Below are 15,057 nucleotides of genomic sequence, written 5' to 3' on the forward strand. Positions count from 1 at the left end.
TTATCCGCAGTGAGAAGTCACAGTCTTCTTGCTGGTTGTTTGTGCCTTTCCTGGACCCAAAGCACTCCCTGGCGTCCACAATATTCCTGCCCCCTACCATCTTGCCCAAGACCACATGCTTCCCATCGCACTCAGTCTTGGCCATGCAGATGGAAACCTGGGAACCGTTCATGTTGGGTCCAAGTCTGTCATGGATGAGACGTTAGGACCCATAAGCTTCAGGATGAGATTCTCATCATTAAACTTCTCCCCACAGACGGAGTTACTGCCAGTGCCACTGTGGCAGGTGAAGTCACCACCCAGGCACTTACATCCCAAAATAATCCTGTGAAAGCAGGAAACTTTATAACCAAATCCTTTCTCTCCATGGCTCAGAGCACAAAAGTTTTCTGCTGTCTTTGGAATTTTGTCTGCAAACAGCATGAAGGAGAGTTGGTCCAAGGGCTTGCTGTCCAGGGTGACACTGAAGAACACAGTGGAGCTGACCATGGCTGGGCCCCACAGGTGGCTCCAGGAGGCAGCAACTGCAAGGCCTAATGTCTGTTTTTTTTTATTATTATTATTATTATTTTTAACTTAGGAACTTCAATTACATCTGAAAAACCCCTTCCACTTTGTCATGTAATGTAATCCAATCAGGGCAGTGTAGGGGCCATAGGCAGGTTGTCCCAAAATGTACCACAGTCACATACTGATATATTGAATTGAAGCTATTAGGGAAACAGACCCTCTGTGGTGTCCCTGAAAGCAGGAAATACATCTTTCATATGAAAAATATTCACTCTGTATTAAGAAGTAAAAAGACATTTTTGTACCAGAGATGGAAAATTTAAGAGCGGATCAGGTTGTATTTACAACCCGGTTATGTTTTTTACTAATCTGCTATCTCAGTCCAAATTCCACCTAGAATTCCTTACTCAGTAAAGTTCCCGAACATTTGTGTTCTTTCTCCTGTCAATTCCTCAAAAATGTATTGTTTTTTTGTCTAAAAAGTATAAAAACCACCTGTCTTGGTCATTTCTTAAGTTCTCCATTTCATTATTGGTCCTCCAGGCATACATAATAGAACTTTGTGGGTTTTTTTTTCTCCTGTTAATCTGTCTCACATCAATTTAATTCTTAAACCAGCTGGAAGACCTTGAAAAGTAGAGGAAGAATTTTTCCTTCCCCTCAAGGAGAGAAGATTATATGAGGTCTGCACACCAGAGAAAAAGGAACCACAGGGGTCATCACAGAATTCTGGCTGTATCCCTTATTATAGTTCCTCTTTCTCTAGTTTATTGTTTTCAAATCAAGTAATCTAAATCTCAAAATATATTTTGGTGGCAGTGTTGGAAGCATAAGAGATAGGAAGTAGGGCTGGTTGTCTGTTTTCCCCCTGAAAGAAGCCAGCCGCAGACAAAGAAACGAATCTGTTCAGTCAGGACAGTCAAGACTCTGGTATGGTGAGGGGAAAGGAGCAACAGGAGATACTCCTGGCTTACTGCTGCTAAGGTTTTTGTCTTTCCTCAGGAGGGTGGTATTATAGATATGTACAGTTTGCAGAGATTCCTCGAGCTGTGTGTGTAAGCTATATATGGTTCTCCTCATGTATGTTTTACCTCAATGAAAATAAAACATGAATCGCCTGGACTATGGAAATTCTTTCTGAGCATTCATATGCCTAAAGGCGATTGCTGCTGATGGAAGATGCTACGTATCATGTAAATGTGTTTTCATCAAAATAACAAAATTCTGGCTCTCTAATGTTACTTTTTCTTCAGGCTCCTATAACTTTTAACAGGCTATTATAAAACCCTGAGTGGTAAAATATAACCGAGTGGTCAGTAAAATACACTAGGTCTCAGAAATTCCTCACCTGAAAACTGGGGCTGAGAATAGTGACATCATGACCTTTACAAAGGATAACGGGAGAAATGTGCCAGAACACATGGATCACTGTCCAGTACCTGTAATCACTTATTAATTTTACAGAAATGAATAAATACTATTCCATGATTTACATATTAGAACTCTGGACCCTGATTCTGACAATGAGGTAAAGGTTGAAACCTTATGAATCCAATTAAATGGATTCTTCCAAATGTTGGGCAGGTCATTGAGAGGATGTGGTCACTGGCTGACTCGTGAGCTAGACCCTGGCAACAGGAGCTCTTCACTCCCTCCCCTGTCTTTGGAATATGGGTTCTGTGAGCATTCCCTGCTTCTAGAAGCCACCCCGAGGACACAGCTTTGAGATAGTGAGATAGTGTTTCGACACCCTCTAGACATTGTATGCGAGTGAACCCAGTTAGGACCTCCTCTGTATGAACTTCTAAGATTTGGCAGGCAGGTGCAGGGGTCGACTTGTCTTTGGCCACCAAAGACAAGCCTAGTATGTAAATTCTTTTGCTAATTAAAACTGCCACCTACCAACCTAGAGATGGCTGCCTCTGCCTCTTTCTTCAGTCTCTCCCTGCTCTCCTCAGAGGAGCCAGTTTCAGATTACACTCAGGAAGTTCTGGAAGTCTCAAACTAACACCAACCTCTGGTTTGTTTCCAGACACACTGTGGTTTCCCCGAAACACGTGTGAGTTCTGCACACCTGACCACACCATTGAACTGAGAACAGTATTAGCTGTGACTAGTCCTGCCCCTTGATTCCCTCCCATGCCGGGGACAATTAAGGTAAAACTGTGTGCCAGTATATGAAACTCTGAACAGCTAAAATCAGTGTGAATAAAGAGGCTGGGACTTGTAATTGAGAGAAAGGACACAGTTTTGCGATACCAGGTTCATTAAAGAGAAGACTCAATTCATTATTGCAAAGTATTTAAATCCTAAAGATATTCCTTAAAATATGCATTTGGGAGGTTTGGATTTTTCCCTTGTTACCTCTCCCCTTTATCAGTCACTTTTGGAAGCTATGTGGTAACTCAGCCAGGATGGAGACAAGAGGAGAGTGGGTGTATTTCTTGAAGAATAACCAAAATAAAAATAAAAAAATACAGAGTGAGAAGAGGGGTAGAAAGAAAACCACTTTTTTGGAGCTTTATGCTGTTGTAGTCACTACCTGTCTCAAAGAATTCATAGAATGTCCAGTGGTAGAAACAATTTCAGAGTTGTGATTTAGGTACCTGCTATCACTCAGGCTAGGACTCAAACCCTGTATTTAAAAGGCAGACAAAGTAATGTCTCCCTGCTCTCAATACAGCCAACTTCTTCTCACATACATCCCAGGAAAAATAGGGAAATACTGCAGAAAAAGCACAGCGCTGTAGCAGACGGTACAGGAAAATTTCTTGGCAGAGGTGGATGGCTTCCTTGTGGAGAGGGGGCAAATGAGATGTAGTATGGCCAACTTGGTAAACCAGAAGGGTCTGCCATGTGGCATGGCCATTCTCACCTTGTATCACTGGGATCTGCACAATCAGGAAGGGGGTTTTTCTCCTATTACCAGAAACATATGTTATCAACAAAGGGAGAGCATGGGCCCAGAGGTTGGGCAGGAGACATGTGCAGGGTGCAAACTCTATCTTAAAATGACAATAATGAGGAAATCTATGCTAGAAGTGAAAGAGTTTATGGATGAGATTCAAATACAGATTTAAAATAAACCTAATACAAATTTACAAAGTCATAAAGGAAGGAGACAGAAACGTGATGCTGGAATAAATAGAGACCCTGCATATGCATAAGCAATGAATGAATTTTTTGAAAACTCAACAGACTATCAGATAAGACCATGGGTGCTATACCTGAAGATCAAATTAGTCAACTAGAATATTAAGTCAAAGAACAATCTTAGCAGGTATCACAAAGGTATCAAAAGGTAGAAACTAACATAACTTTCCAAAACCCAACAACAAATGAGTACTAGAAGACGAAAAAACAAGTAAGTGGAGAGAAAACATTTCAAGAAGCAGTGCTCCTGTCCTTGGGCGTCTGGCCGCTGATGGCCCTGGATCTGGAGGTGGCCTCCCTCCTTGCCTGGGTGTAATCTTGGAATCTGGGCGGTGAGCAGTGTCTGACCTCAGGGCTATCCAGAAGAGCCAAGAATTCCACAACCTACGCCCTCCCCCTCCAAGTCTCTGATAATTCCAGAAGGCTGAGAGTCACAGGTATACTCCAGTTCGTTCTAGAAAGAAATACAAACCAAAGGACAATCGTGACTCGTGTTGCCAGGAGAAAATGAGGTTGGTGCACTGTTCTGGCTCTGAAAAGTCCCATGGGCGCATCAGGCCACGGGGTGATTCGGTGCCCTGCTGTTCTCTCCAAAACTGGCCTGTTAGTCATCTTTGGGAAGAACTGGATCAGACAAATAGAAATAAAGTGTGAGATGATCAAAGCAGATGGCATCCTCGCAAGATAGAAGACAGGAAAACTAATGAAGACAAAGAAGTTAGAGTTGACAGAAATATCAGCTGTCTCCTGGGTCTTCTCCTTGACTGAAGAAAAATTTTCAGAAAAACATTGATTAAAAAAAAACCTTTATAAGATAATTAATTGGTTGATGAACCATCTTTCAAAGGAGCTGCCATTTCAAATTCTTCCTTCTCAATCCCACTGAAAAGTCCAGACCTTCTAAAGCTAAGGACATACACAGGAGAGACACACAAAGCATTCACTTGCCAACAAGCAGGGATGCCGGTCTGTAAAGAATCTGGAGACAGCAGCTTGCACTGATGTGTTAAATCTTTGAAGGACTCCGTGCTTAGTTATAGCAGAATACAGAGATTTCAAAATCACAAGCCAGATACAGTAGCAATGACCCGGACTTGGGGTACAATCCAGTGTTAGGTACAATCCACCTATTGAAATAAATGCGTTGGCAAAAATGCTGACTTCTGTCGCCTAACTGGGCTCTAGGGCTCCCTGAACAATAGACATTGACAGGAGGTAGAAGACAAGGTTTTGTTGGGGCTTCTGTTGGGGCAGGAGGGAGGCAGCCCAGAGGAGTTAGCAGGCTGGCTCTGCGGGGTCAGGGAGAGCTTTAAAGAGGGCTTGTGGGAATATAGAGGAGGGGACGGCTTGGCCCCCATGTGCTTAAAGGTCTTTGAGCTTCTTCATGTGTCACATGTCTAATTAGCATGTTACATCTCCACCTTTCGGGGTGATTTTTTTAGTATTATAATGAGGGAGAACTTGGTTGAAAAGTCAGTGCTGCCCTCGGTCTTGGGGCAGACTGGTTTGGTCTCGTCTTTACCAGTCTTCACAATCAAGAACCCTCTTTCAGTCAGCATCCTCCTTCTGCATTCCTGCAACACAGGCTACTCAAGGGCATAGAGTCTTAGCTTTTTCCCTTGATGGAGGCAGCCAAGAAATGCTGGAGTTTGTGGTTGGGGATCAGGAGACCTGAGCACAGTGTCCACTCCGTCTCACTTATGAGAAAGCAAATTCTGTGGAACTTGTCAAAGAAAATGTCAGGCAATTACCTCTGTGAAAGTCAATTATAGGAAATTAATATGAATGTCACTCAAATCATTTGTCAGACCACAGAGTAGATTATGAAATTTGCAATAGAGTCCAAATATATACTTTAGGTAAAAATACAGATTAAAACTAGAGTTTTGAACTTTATAGTGTTAAGCAAGTCACAGATTAGTCTACAGATAGAACTCAGGTGGCAGTAGTTCTCACGCAACAGATGGGAAGGATGAAAAATTTAGTAACCTGAGCCTAAGTTAAGAAGTCCTCAGAAGGCCCCCAAATGTATATTAGTTGTCATTTAAATATAGTTACATTGATTAAATAGGCAAGAAGATTGTGGCTCCTCTTTTTGATTCTGAAAGTGTGAAGAGAGAAAAGTTCTTTCTAACTCTTATATACTTGGTGCCACAATTGCTTCTTTTTCCCACCTGTGAAATGGTAATAAACCTAGTGATTCAGTAATAGTTCCAAGGATAATGGTATTAAGTGACAGGTGTAAAGATTGTATCAGCCTACCATTACAACATATGAGAGCTATCCCTGAGGAAAGTCCATGGCAGCTAAATCCAAACCTTACCACCATAAGTAGTCTGAAAGGAAGAGTTAAAGCCATATAAGGAAGCTTTTTGGTGAGAGATATGAGAGAACATGAAAAAACTCTCAGCTGAGAACATCTAGAAAAGTGAAAGTTGTAACTACCCAAAGAGCCAGTTAATCTCTATAAGGACTGAAACTCTAATTTGCCTTTGGTAACCTAAGGCCTAACATAAATCTGACACTGAGTAGGGGTGCCTGGGTGGCTCAGTGGGTTAAAGCCTCTGCCTTTGCCTGAGTGGCTCAGCGGGTTAAAGCCTCTGCCTTTGGTTTGGGCCATGATCCCAGGGTATTGGGATCGAGCCCTGGCATCAGGCTCTCTGCTTGGCCGGGAGTCTGCTTCTCTGCCTACTTGTGATCTCTGTCTGTCAAATAAATAAGTAAAATTTTAAAAAAAATCTGACACCAAGTAATTATTAAATAGAAACTTGGTGAATAAGTCTTGTTCTTATTTGTTAGGGTATCATTGTCCTAACTTGTCTTCTGTAACTATAGCTTTATGGTGTGCCTTCTGTTTACCAATGAATTTGAGTTTAAGTATGAATATATAATCATGTTTGTCAACATAACTAAGCATCTTACTACATATGACCTACATGGCCTAGACAAGGGCAGTAGATGTCTCAGTAAAATGACTGGAATATAAAATTACATGTGGGTCATCTACTGTGTAAAATGATGCTACTTTTAGTAATGTTTAAATAATGACCTTTGTTTGGAGTCTGAATTCTCACTGACGTAATTTATTATCCTCAGGGAAATTGGATTGAGAAAGGGGAAAGTATATTACACTATGGAAATGAAGAAAGAAGTTCGAAGTCTAGAATGCGGAGGGTGTGACCCCTAGACCATTGCACTGAGTTCAAAAATTAGTGAACTAATCTATTCAGTTGATTTCAAGATGAAAGGAAGTACTCTGGTGAGTATCAAGGAATTGATTCTTTGGGAAATTTGGGGGTTCAGGTTGAACAATTCTTTTCCACAATGAAGTATGTGAACTTTGATTTAAAGTCTTATTATAGTCCTATATCAGGGGACCCAGTTGTAAATGAATATAAGATGTTATTTCTTTAAGAGGAGAACATGTTTTCTTGAAAGTGATATATTGAGTCTAAATCAAGGTTTGAGTTTGAGGGCAGTGAGGAATTATTACTACCCAAAGATAAATGTTTTAGAGAAATCAGTCAAGAGTTTTAAACTGTCAAGGTACAAAGCAAGAGTTGGATTGTTTTGGAATCACACTATTGCAACATTAAGTGAGTAGGATATCGAAAGAGGAATGCCTAGTAACTTCATAATCATTTAACCCAAATTGTAAATATTAACCCAAACCCATTTACCCAAAATGTAGAGTGCTAGTTTAAGTGCACTCTCTCTTTCACAAAGGATTGATTTCTCTTCTCACATATTCAAGAAAATCATTATTTTTATTCATCTTTGTAAAAGAATTTCATTTGGGGTAAAAAAATAAAAACAAACTGGCATTCTATAAATAACTATAGAATAATTGAAAGAATGAATGTAATGGGGCAAACTGCCTTAAATTTTGAAGGCACTGAATTTAGCACAGCAAATCTGAAATGTGTATTAGTTCGGTGCATACATATTTACATGGATTTAAAATGGTGTTTACAGATATCAGCTAATGACCCCTGGTAAAAACTTTGACTTTAACCATAAGTTTTGGTAAGCTAATAAACTCACCTAATACAAACTTCTTGTGCCCCTGAAAAAATTGATGTTATGTAATCGAATCAGCAGAATTTAAAGAGATTCGGAGTGTTCTTAAAATTTGCAGAGATTCTGGTAGCTGCAAAGACTTCTTGTTAGAGCAAATGGTTTCCCAATCCCCTCAGAAATAGTAATATCCAGCTTTTAAAAAGGATAATAGTGAGAAGAGGAAAACTCCAAAACATGAATTTTTCTAACTGAATTTAATTAAAAGCTAAATGAAAACAAGATCAGTTACGTAGAGTAGTTTAGCAAAGTAGAACAAAGGAAAAAGAAAATGTCCAAATTTCCTTCAGGTGACCGGTCTTAGAATCAAGTGATATCACGGTGTTTTAAGCAATCAACAAACCGTGCACACAAACAACTGTTCCAGCTGTCTCATTTATGCAAGCGATTGGTGGGGAATTACACCTTCTCGGGAAACAAATTATTTTAAGCAAAGTAAAACGGAGAATTTTATTTTATTTCTTCTTATACCAAAATATGGAAGGCCTTTGCACGTAGGCGGCTCGTTGGTCTAGGGGTATGATTCTCGCTTCGGGTGCGAGAGGTCCCGGGTTCAAATCCCGGACGAGCCCGCTTCCTTTTCAACCAACTGGATTTACAGAATCAAGGAAGAAATTTAAAAAAGTATTTTCCCAAATATTCTTGCCAAAAACACTGGGCTTTCACCATATGCACAAAGGCACCGCCATCGGAAGAGCCCCGCTCGCACGCCGGCCTCTGCCAGGCGGCGAGACACCTGCAGCAGAGCCTCCGCGCCGGCGTCCTAGCGCATCCCTTCTCAGGGAGGAAGGTCGGGGGTGTGGCCGGCGAGCGCGCACGCGCATGCGCACACCTGACGCGGGGAAGGCGCGAGGGTCGGCGCCAGGCCGGATCTTCCCTCCGCGGGCCTGGCCGGAAGTGGGGTTTCCGCGTGTAACTCGCGCCGCGGGGAACGTTCTCGGGCTAGCGGCCCATGGGGCCCCCGCCACGGTGCTCGCTCGCGCGGCGGTCCGCGGCTGGGAGAGCCCGCCTCTCTGCCTCTCTCTCTCTCTCGCTGTCTTCCCCTCCCTCTCTCTCTCTCCCTGCGCCGCACCGGTGGGCGCTCGTTCATTTGCTCAGTCGGCGAATGAATGTTCAGCGGTTGCCGCGTGTCAGCCTGTGCCCCGTGCTAGGGACGTGGGAGTGGGCGAGGAATAATAAAGCTTTCGTTTCTGCGGAATTTAGTATCACAAGAAACTAAATAGTTACCATTTTCATGCGTCCTAGGAAGGAAGGACAGACTTCCATAAACGCCGGGAGAACCAGGGATTGCCGGCCAGGGTTTGAACATCCGAGATTAAAACCAGAGGGGACTCCCTGCCCCGTGCCCGAGAATGACCAGTACTGTCCCCTCCCCCCCAGAAAAAGCCCTCACTTAGGAATTGTTGAAAATGCTCAGGTAAAGGCACGAATACAAATTTAAAAGGAAAAAACAAAAGATGGAGAGGAAGGTATTAATCCAGTTACTCTGTTCATGCCAGCTAAATTAAGATACTTCCTTAGAATAACTGCTGTTTTGTGACCAACACAGAGTGGACACACACACACACACAAAGCACTGCAATTTCTTTCAAAGCTCAACTGGCCCAGCTCATTTTAGTATTCTGAAAGTGTGTGACCTTTTCTACCTTTCCTTGTTTTGGTCAATTTTGGAGACTTAATTAGCATTGAAGATGTAGGTCCTTATTCAGAAGTTGTAATAATATATTGTCTCTTTTTCTACATGAATTATGAATTTATAATTTATTTGGAAACACAATTTTCTAACTTAAAGTAGATGGTGTCACTCATTAAGTTTGAAATTCAAAAGGAACTTCCCTCAAACTTTGTCCTTCAAGAATTTTCTTAGGAGGCAGGAAGTCAGTTCTATGCCATCTAAGCCAGAGATTGAATAATCCTTCTTCAAGACATTTTATTAGCCCAAGAAAGAGAAGCTAAAGATACTGTCTTATAGTAAATGGCACAGGCAAGCGCACATTCAATAAACTGGACTCATAATCTCAGTTTCCAGTTATTTTTAGGGCAGCAACCAAAGATCACTAGGCATCTACAGTAAGTGTCTAACACGAAAGAGATTAAAGTGAACTAAAAAAATAGAGGAAAATATTATGCAGAGAGAAGAAAACTTCTCAGGAAACTTATTACAGAGAGAAAGAATGCTGTTACAAAACAACTTAATTACAAAAAAGCCTCTTCACACTAAAATTGTGAGACTAGAAATGAAAAACTTAATGGAATAACTGGAATTAATGTGAAGGACATCTTCCAGAATATGGAGTAAAAATATAAAGGAAAACTCCAGCAGTCATGCTGCCTAGTACATACCCAAGTGAGTTGAAACTTATGACTACACAAAAACCTGCATACAAATGCTTATAGCAGCTTTATTCATAATTGTGAAAACTTGGAACCAGCCAAAATGTCCTTCAATAAATGATTGGATGGGGTGGACCACTAGGTGGTTCAACGGTTAAGCGTCCAACTCTTGGTTTGGGCTCAGGGCATAATTTCAAAGTCCTGGGATTGAGTCCTGAGTCAGGCTCTGAGCACAGTGTAGAGTCTGGATGAGAATCTCTCTCCATCTACCTACACCCCTCCCCCTGTCTATCTCTCTCTACCTCTCTATTTCTCTAAAATCTATCTCTCTAAAATAAATAAATAAAATCTTTAAAAAAAATGAATGGATAAGCAAACTCGTACATCCATGCGATGGAATATTATTTAGTGAGAAAAAGAAATAAGCTATCAAGCCACAAAAAGACATGAAAGAACCTTAAAATCATAATGTTAAGTGAAAAAAAAAAACTACTCTGAAAAGGGTAGGGAGGGCTATAGGAATAAAGAGATGGCGCACAGGCCAGTGAAATTATTCTGTATCATACAGTAATGATGGGCACATGCCATTACATCTTTGTCAAAACCCATAGAATCTGCAACACAAACATCAAAATCACAAAAATCTGTGAGGCTTAATGCAAATTACGGATTTTAGTTTCATTGGTTCATCAGTTGTAACAAATGTAATACAATAATGTAAGATGTAAATAATACGAGAAGCTGTAGAAGGAGGGAGTGGGTATGTGGGAATTCTGTACTTTCCTAAACATTTTTCTGTAAATCTAGAACTGGCTTTAAAAAATAAGTCTATTAAAAAAATAAGAGTGCAAATAGTAAGGGGGAAAAAAGTGGGGCAGGGAAGAAAGAAAGAAAAAAGAAGAGGAAACATCTTGGAGGCTTAAAATTGAGCCAAAAGAAATTTCAGGAAAAAAAGACTGAAAATAGAGAATGCATATATGAGAAAATCAACAACAAAAAAGTAAAGCTAATTTTCCAAACTGAAATATATGATTTTCCAAATTTAATGAAATAATAGAGCTCTCAGAACAATGAATAAAAATAGAAACATATGATGGCTTACCTTTCAGACATTTAGGAACACTGGGGACAGAGAGCTAATTAGAAAGCTAATTACAAATGAAGTATCAGTAATTAGAATGACTTCTTAATTCTCAAATGAATTAGGAAATACTCCCCAACCCAGCATTCCATACCCAACAACATTTAATCAAATGTTAGAGAAACAGAAAAGATATTCTCCAATGCCAAAATACTTAAAACCCTTATTTCCAATGAACTCTTCTCCACGAAGCTACTCTACAATGCAGAGTAGCTTTTGTCCCACCAAAGGAGGAGGCAAATTAAGATAGAAAAAGACTTAAGATATGGGATATCTACCACCAGTGACAGGGGAAGAAAATGTACAGGATCTGGTGAAGACATCATGATGAAAACTGTACAGCAACTCCAGAAAGCTTTAATTTCTCCCCTCCCCCTTTTTTTTTTTTGGCCAAACTTACATGGTTATTTGTGGCAACTTGGAAAAAACAATTCTCATGTTCAGGAAAGGTGACTCCTTTTTGTGTAATGGGTAATCAATAGAAAATACTAAACTTAAAAAAATCAATAAGTAGAAATAAAAGCATGTGTATTAGAATATAATTTTGACTTTGTAATAAAGACCCCAACGTGCTGTAGCTTAAAGGAAGCAGATGTTACTCATCTCTCACATAATTTTCTGAAGGTATATTCAATCCCAGGGGGGTGCTTTGGCCCCATGGTGTTAGTTCCAGTATTCTACCTCACGGCTCCCTCCTTCCTATGGTGTTGCTTTGTATGTCATGGACCTTCATTCCTATGGTGTTGCCTTGTCCAGCAAGCAACAAGAGTAGGAAGAGAGAAGTGGATCATATTTCTTTCCTCTTCTGGGCATAACCTGCAAGTTTCACAAACCATTACTCTCGAATGCACTAGTGTAGAAACTGGTCACTGTGGCCACGCTTAACTCTTAAAGAAAGTTGTGCATTGTTTTTTTCTCATGGGTAGCTGTGAGCCCTAAAATGTCCATTTCTTGGAAGAAAGGAACAAATACTGATGGACAACTAGCCCTCTCTGCCATAGCATGAGATTTGGAGATAGGATGCTCTTAAAAACAAAACAACACAAACAAAAAGCCAAATGGCTGAAAACCTTTGCCTTTCTTAAGGGGGAATAAGAGGAAGAAGACCACTTCTTCATGTACACATATTTTTGAAGTACTTAAAAGTTTAAAACATGTGTGGTTAACTTTGACCCAAAAAATGTTAATTAAAAAAAAAAAAAGCTTTGAGCTGAGAACCAAGGTATGGATAAAAAAATAAAAATAAAAAAAAATCTATCCAGGTTCAAATGAGGAAGGGCAAGAGCTCCCCATGAGGGAAAAGGTCTTGTTGGAAAGACAAAAAATAGATCCTTCTTGACACAAAAATCAGGAATTGGGGGTACCTTGTGGCTCAGTCACTTAAGCAGCTGCCTTCAGCTCTGGTCGTGATCTCAGAGTCCTGGGATGGAGTCCACATGGGGGGACCCACTCAGTGGGGAGTCTGCTTCTCCCTCTCCCTCTGACCCTCTTCCCTGCTTATGCTCTCTCTGTCCCAAATAAATGGATAAAATCTTAAACAAAAAAAATCAGTAATTGGATGAGTGTGGAAAACAAGGTGGAGGGCAGTGGGTGAAGCTGAGCCTGAAGATCTAAGCAGGTCAATTGGCAAGCACTAAAATAGAAGGATTTTTTTCAAGTAAGAAGAGAGAATGGTTCTTTGATCCGCTCCTGCAGGATTTCGCCCATGTTCCCTGTTGTTCATCCATGATTCATCTGCTTGGGCTTCAGGGAAAAAATCTTCATGGCCACCTTCCTTCTCAGATTTATGGAGGCTCCCTGCTGAGTCAGTCACTCAAGTGCTCCAGCGCCAGCCACAGAGATTCTTCACCTTTGTCTAGATCCTGCGAGCCTCCTGCCTTTGCTCAGGCCCCTTCCTCAGCGTGGGACACCCCTCTCTTGGCCCCTTCTAGGAAACTTCCTCTGCCAGACCCACCTTTAACATGACCTTCTTTCCCCAGGCATTTATGATTCATTCTGATTAGTCAGAATTCAGCCCTACCCATGTTCATTTATGTGCGTTTTATTCATTCCGTGAAACAAGTCAAAAATCTTTTAAAAAGCAGTTGAAATAGTCCCCCCCCATCCTTTCCCCAAATAATTTTCTCGCTGGCAGTGAATCTGTTAACATATTTAGCACCGCATTTCTGGAAAATCGAATGGAAGTTGGGCAACCTGCCCCAAGAAAATCACCCAAGAGGCACAGAGGTATCTGGGGGGACCGCAGAACCCACCGGTGCTCTTAGGCGGAGAAAAGAGCCCCAAGAGTTTAAGGGGTCTTCTCTGCGCACTGTCACCCGGCAGCGTCGAGGCGGTGAAGACACGGAGTAGACAGGCAGCACGGCCGCGCTCGGACCCGTCGTCTAACCTCCCAGACTAAGTTACCACCAATCCCCGGTCCCGAGTCGCCAGGACCCTGAGGTGGGCCCCTGGGACACCAGCTCCGGGAGCGCGTCTGCGCGCGGGGGGCTCAGGCCGCGCCCTGGGAGCGCAGGTGCTGACCGCCCCCAGGTTCCCGCGCAGCCGGGCCACGCCCACCGCCTGCGCGCATGCGCCGCTAGGGGCCCGGCCGCCCGCGCCGGGGAGTCTGACCCCCGACAAGGTGCTGCGGCTGTTGCCTCTCGACACTTGTCCTGACTCCTGGGAGCGCCAATCCCGTCTTTTCCCCCCGGGGCGAGTTTTCCAGTCCACTCCTTGGTCGGCTCGTATGGGAATGGGCCATGCCCAGGTCCCCCGGACGTCCCCGAGCCACCTCCTGCGCGTCCTTCCATCCAAGACAGCCAGGAGCTCCCGAGTGTCAACTCTGGAATAAGGTACTTGGAAGGTTCGGCGTGCCGTGACGAGGTGGCCGAGTGGTTAAGGCGATGGACTGCTAATCCATTGTGCTCTGCACGCGTGGGTTCGAATCCCACCTTCGTCGAGTAGCTATTTTAGTAAGGACGAGCGGGGAAAAAATACATCCCATTAAAGTCCATTTGCCGGGAAAGTTGACTTCGCGGCTCCCTCCCTTCCCTACTTTCAGACTCTCGCTATGGTGAACTGGATTCTCCCCTTTATGGTTGTTCGAGTGCTGATTGTCTATGTGGTCGCTTTTATGTGATTAATCAAGTCCCTTGGTCGGCTTCCTTTCTGGTGCCTGCGAAAGGAGGAGGTGGAGCGGGGGAAGGAGGAGAGAAAGTGAAAGTTAGATGAGGTTGAAAAAAATGTCTCTAGAAATCCCAGATCTTGCCCTTTATTAACGCGCGGAGGCTATATTGTTCTACCTCTTATATGTAGATCTACAATTCACCTGGAACCAATATTTATTTTTAGTGGGAGGAAAAATCAATTGGAATATCTACTTATTGATCTATCATTGATCTATAGATAAAGATATTCATTTTTGTATTCAAATAATCAAACACCACTGTCTAAAAGACTTACCTTAGGCGCCCCGCCTTTGCTCTACAAAATCACCTTTGCCATTTATATCAAATGTCCATGTGTGTGTGGTGCTTTTCAGGTTCCTACTCTCTTCATCTGCCTAGTTTACAATACCCCACTGTCCTATGTACTATAACTTTGTGATAAGTCTTGACCCCTTGTTCCTATTCAAGATTGGCCTGTTCTCAATAGTCTTTTTGTATTTCCTTAAATATTTTAGAATCATTTTGTAAATTTCTGCCCCAGAAAAGGGAAGGCTGGTGTAATTTTGTTTGAATCCATAGATCAATTTGAATATAATAGACATTAGCTATTGAATTGGACAATGCATATTATATCCTTCGATTGTCTTCTTTATCTCAATAGTGTCTTATATGATTTTTCTTCATGGAAATATAGGC

At 42.0% G+C, this 15,057-nt stretch overlaps 2 non-coding genes and 1 pseudogene across 2 annotated transcripts; 2 read left to right on the forward strand and 1 right to left on the reverse strand.

Annotated features, from left to right (window-relative positions):
- On the reverse strand, positions 1-489 carry LOC116587623 (annotated as a pseudogene).
- A 7,751-nt stretch (positions 490-8,240) lies between these two features.
- Positions 8,241-8,312, forward strand: TRNAP-CGG. Its single transcript has one exon. It is a non-coding gene; the product is annotated as a tRNA-Pro (tRNA).
- A 5,759-nt stretch (positions 8,313-14,071) lies between these two features.
- TRNAS-GCU lies at positions 14,072-14,153 on the forward strand. Its single transcript has one exon. It is a non-coding gene; the product is annotated as a tRNA-Ser (tRNA).
- The last annotated feature ends 904 nt before the right edge of the window (positions 14,154-15,057 follow it).

Source organism: Mustela erminea, chromosome 4 (assembly GCF_009829155.1).
Source record: "Mustela erminea isolate mMusErm1 chromosome 4, mMusErm1.Pri, whole genome shotgun sequence".
Lineage (NCBI taxonomy): Eukaryota > Metazoa > Chordata > Mammalia > Carnivora > Mustelidae > Mustela > Mustela erminea.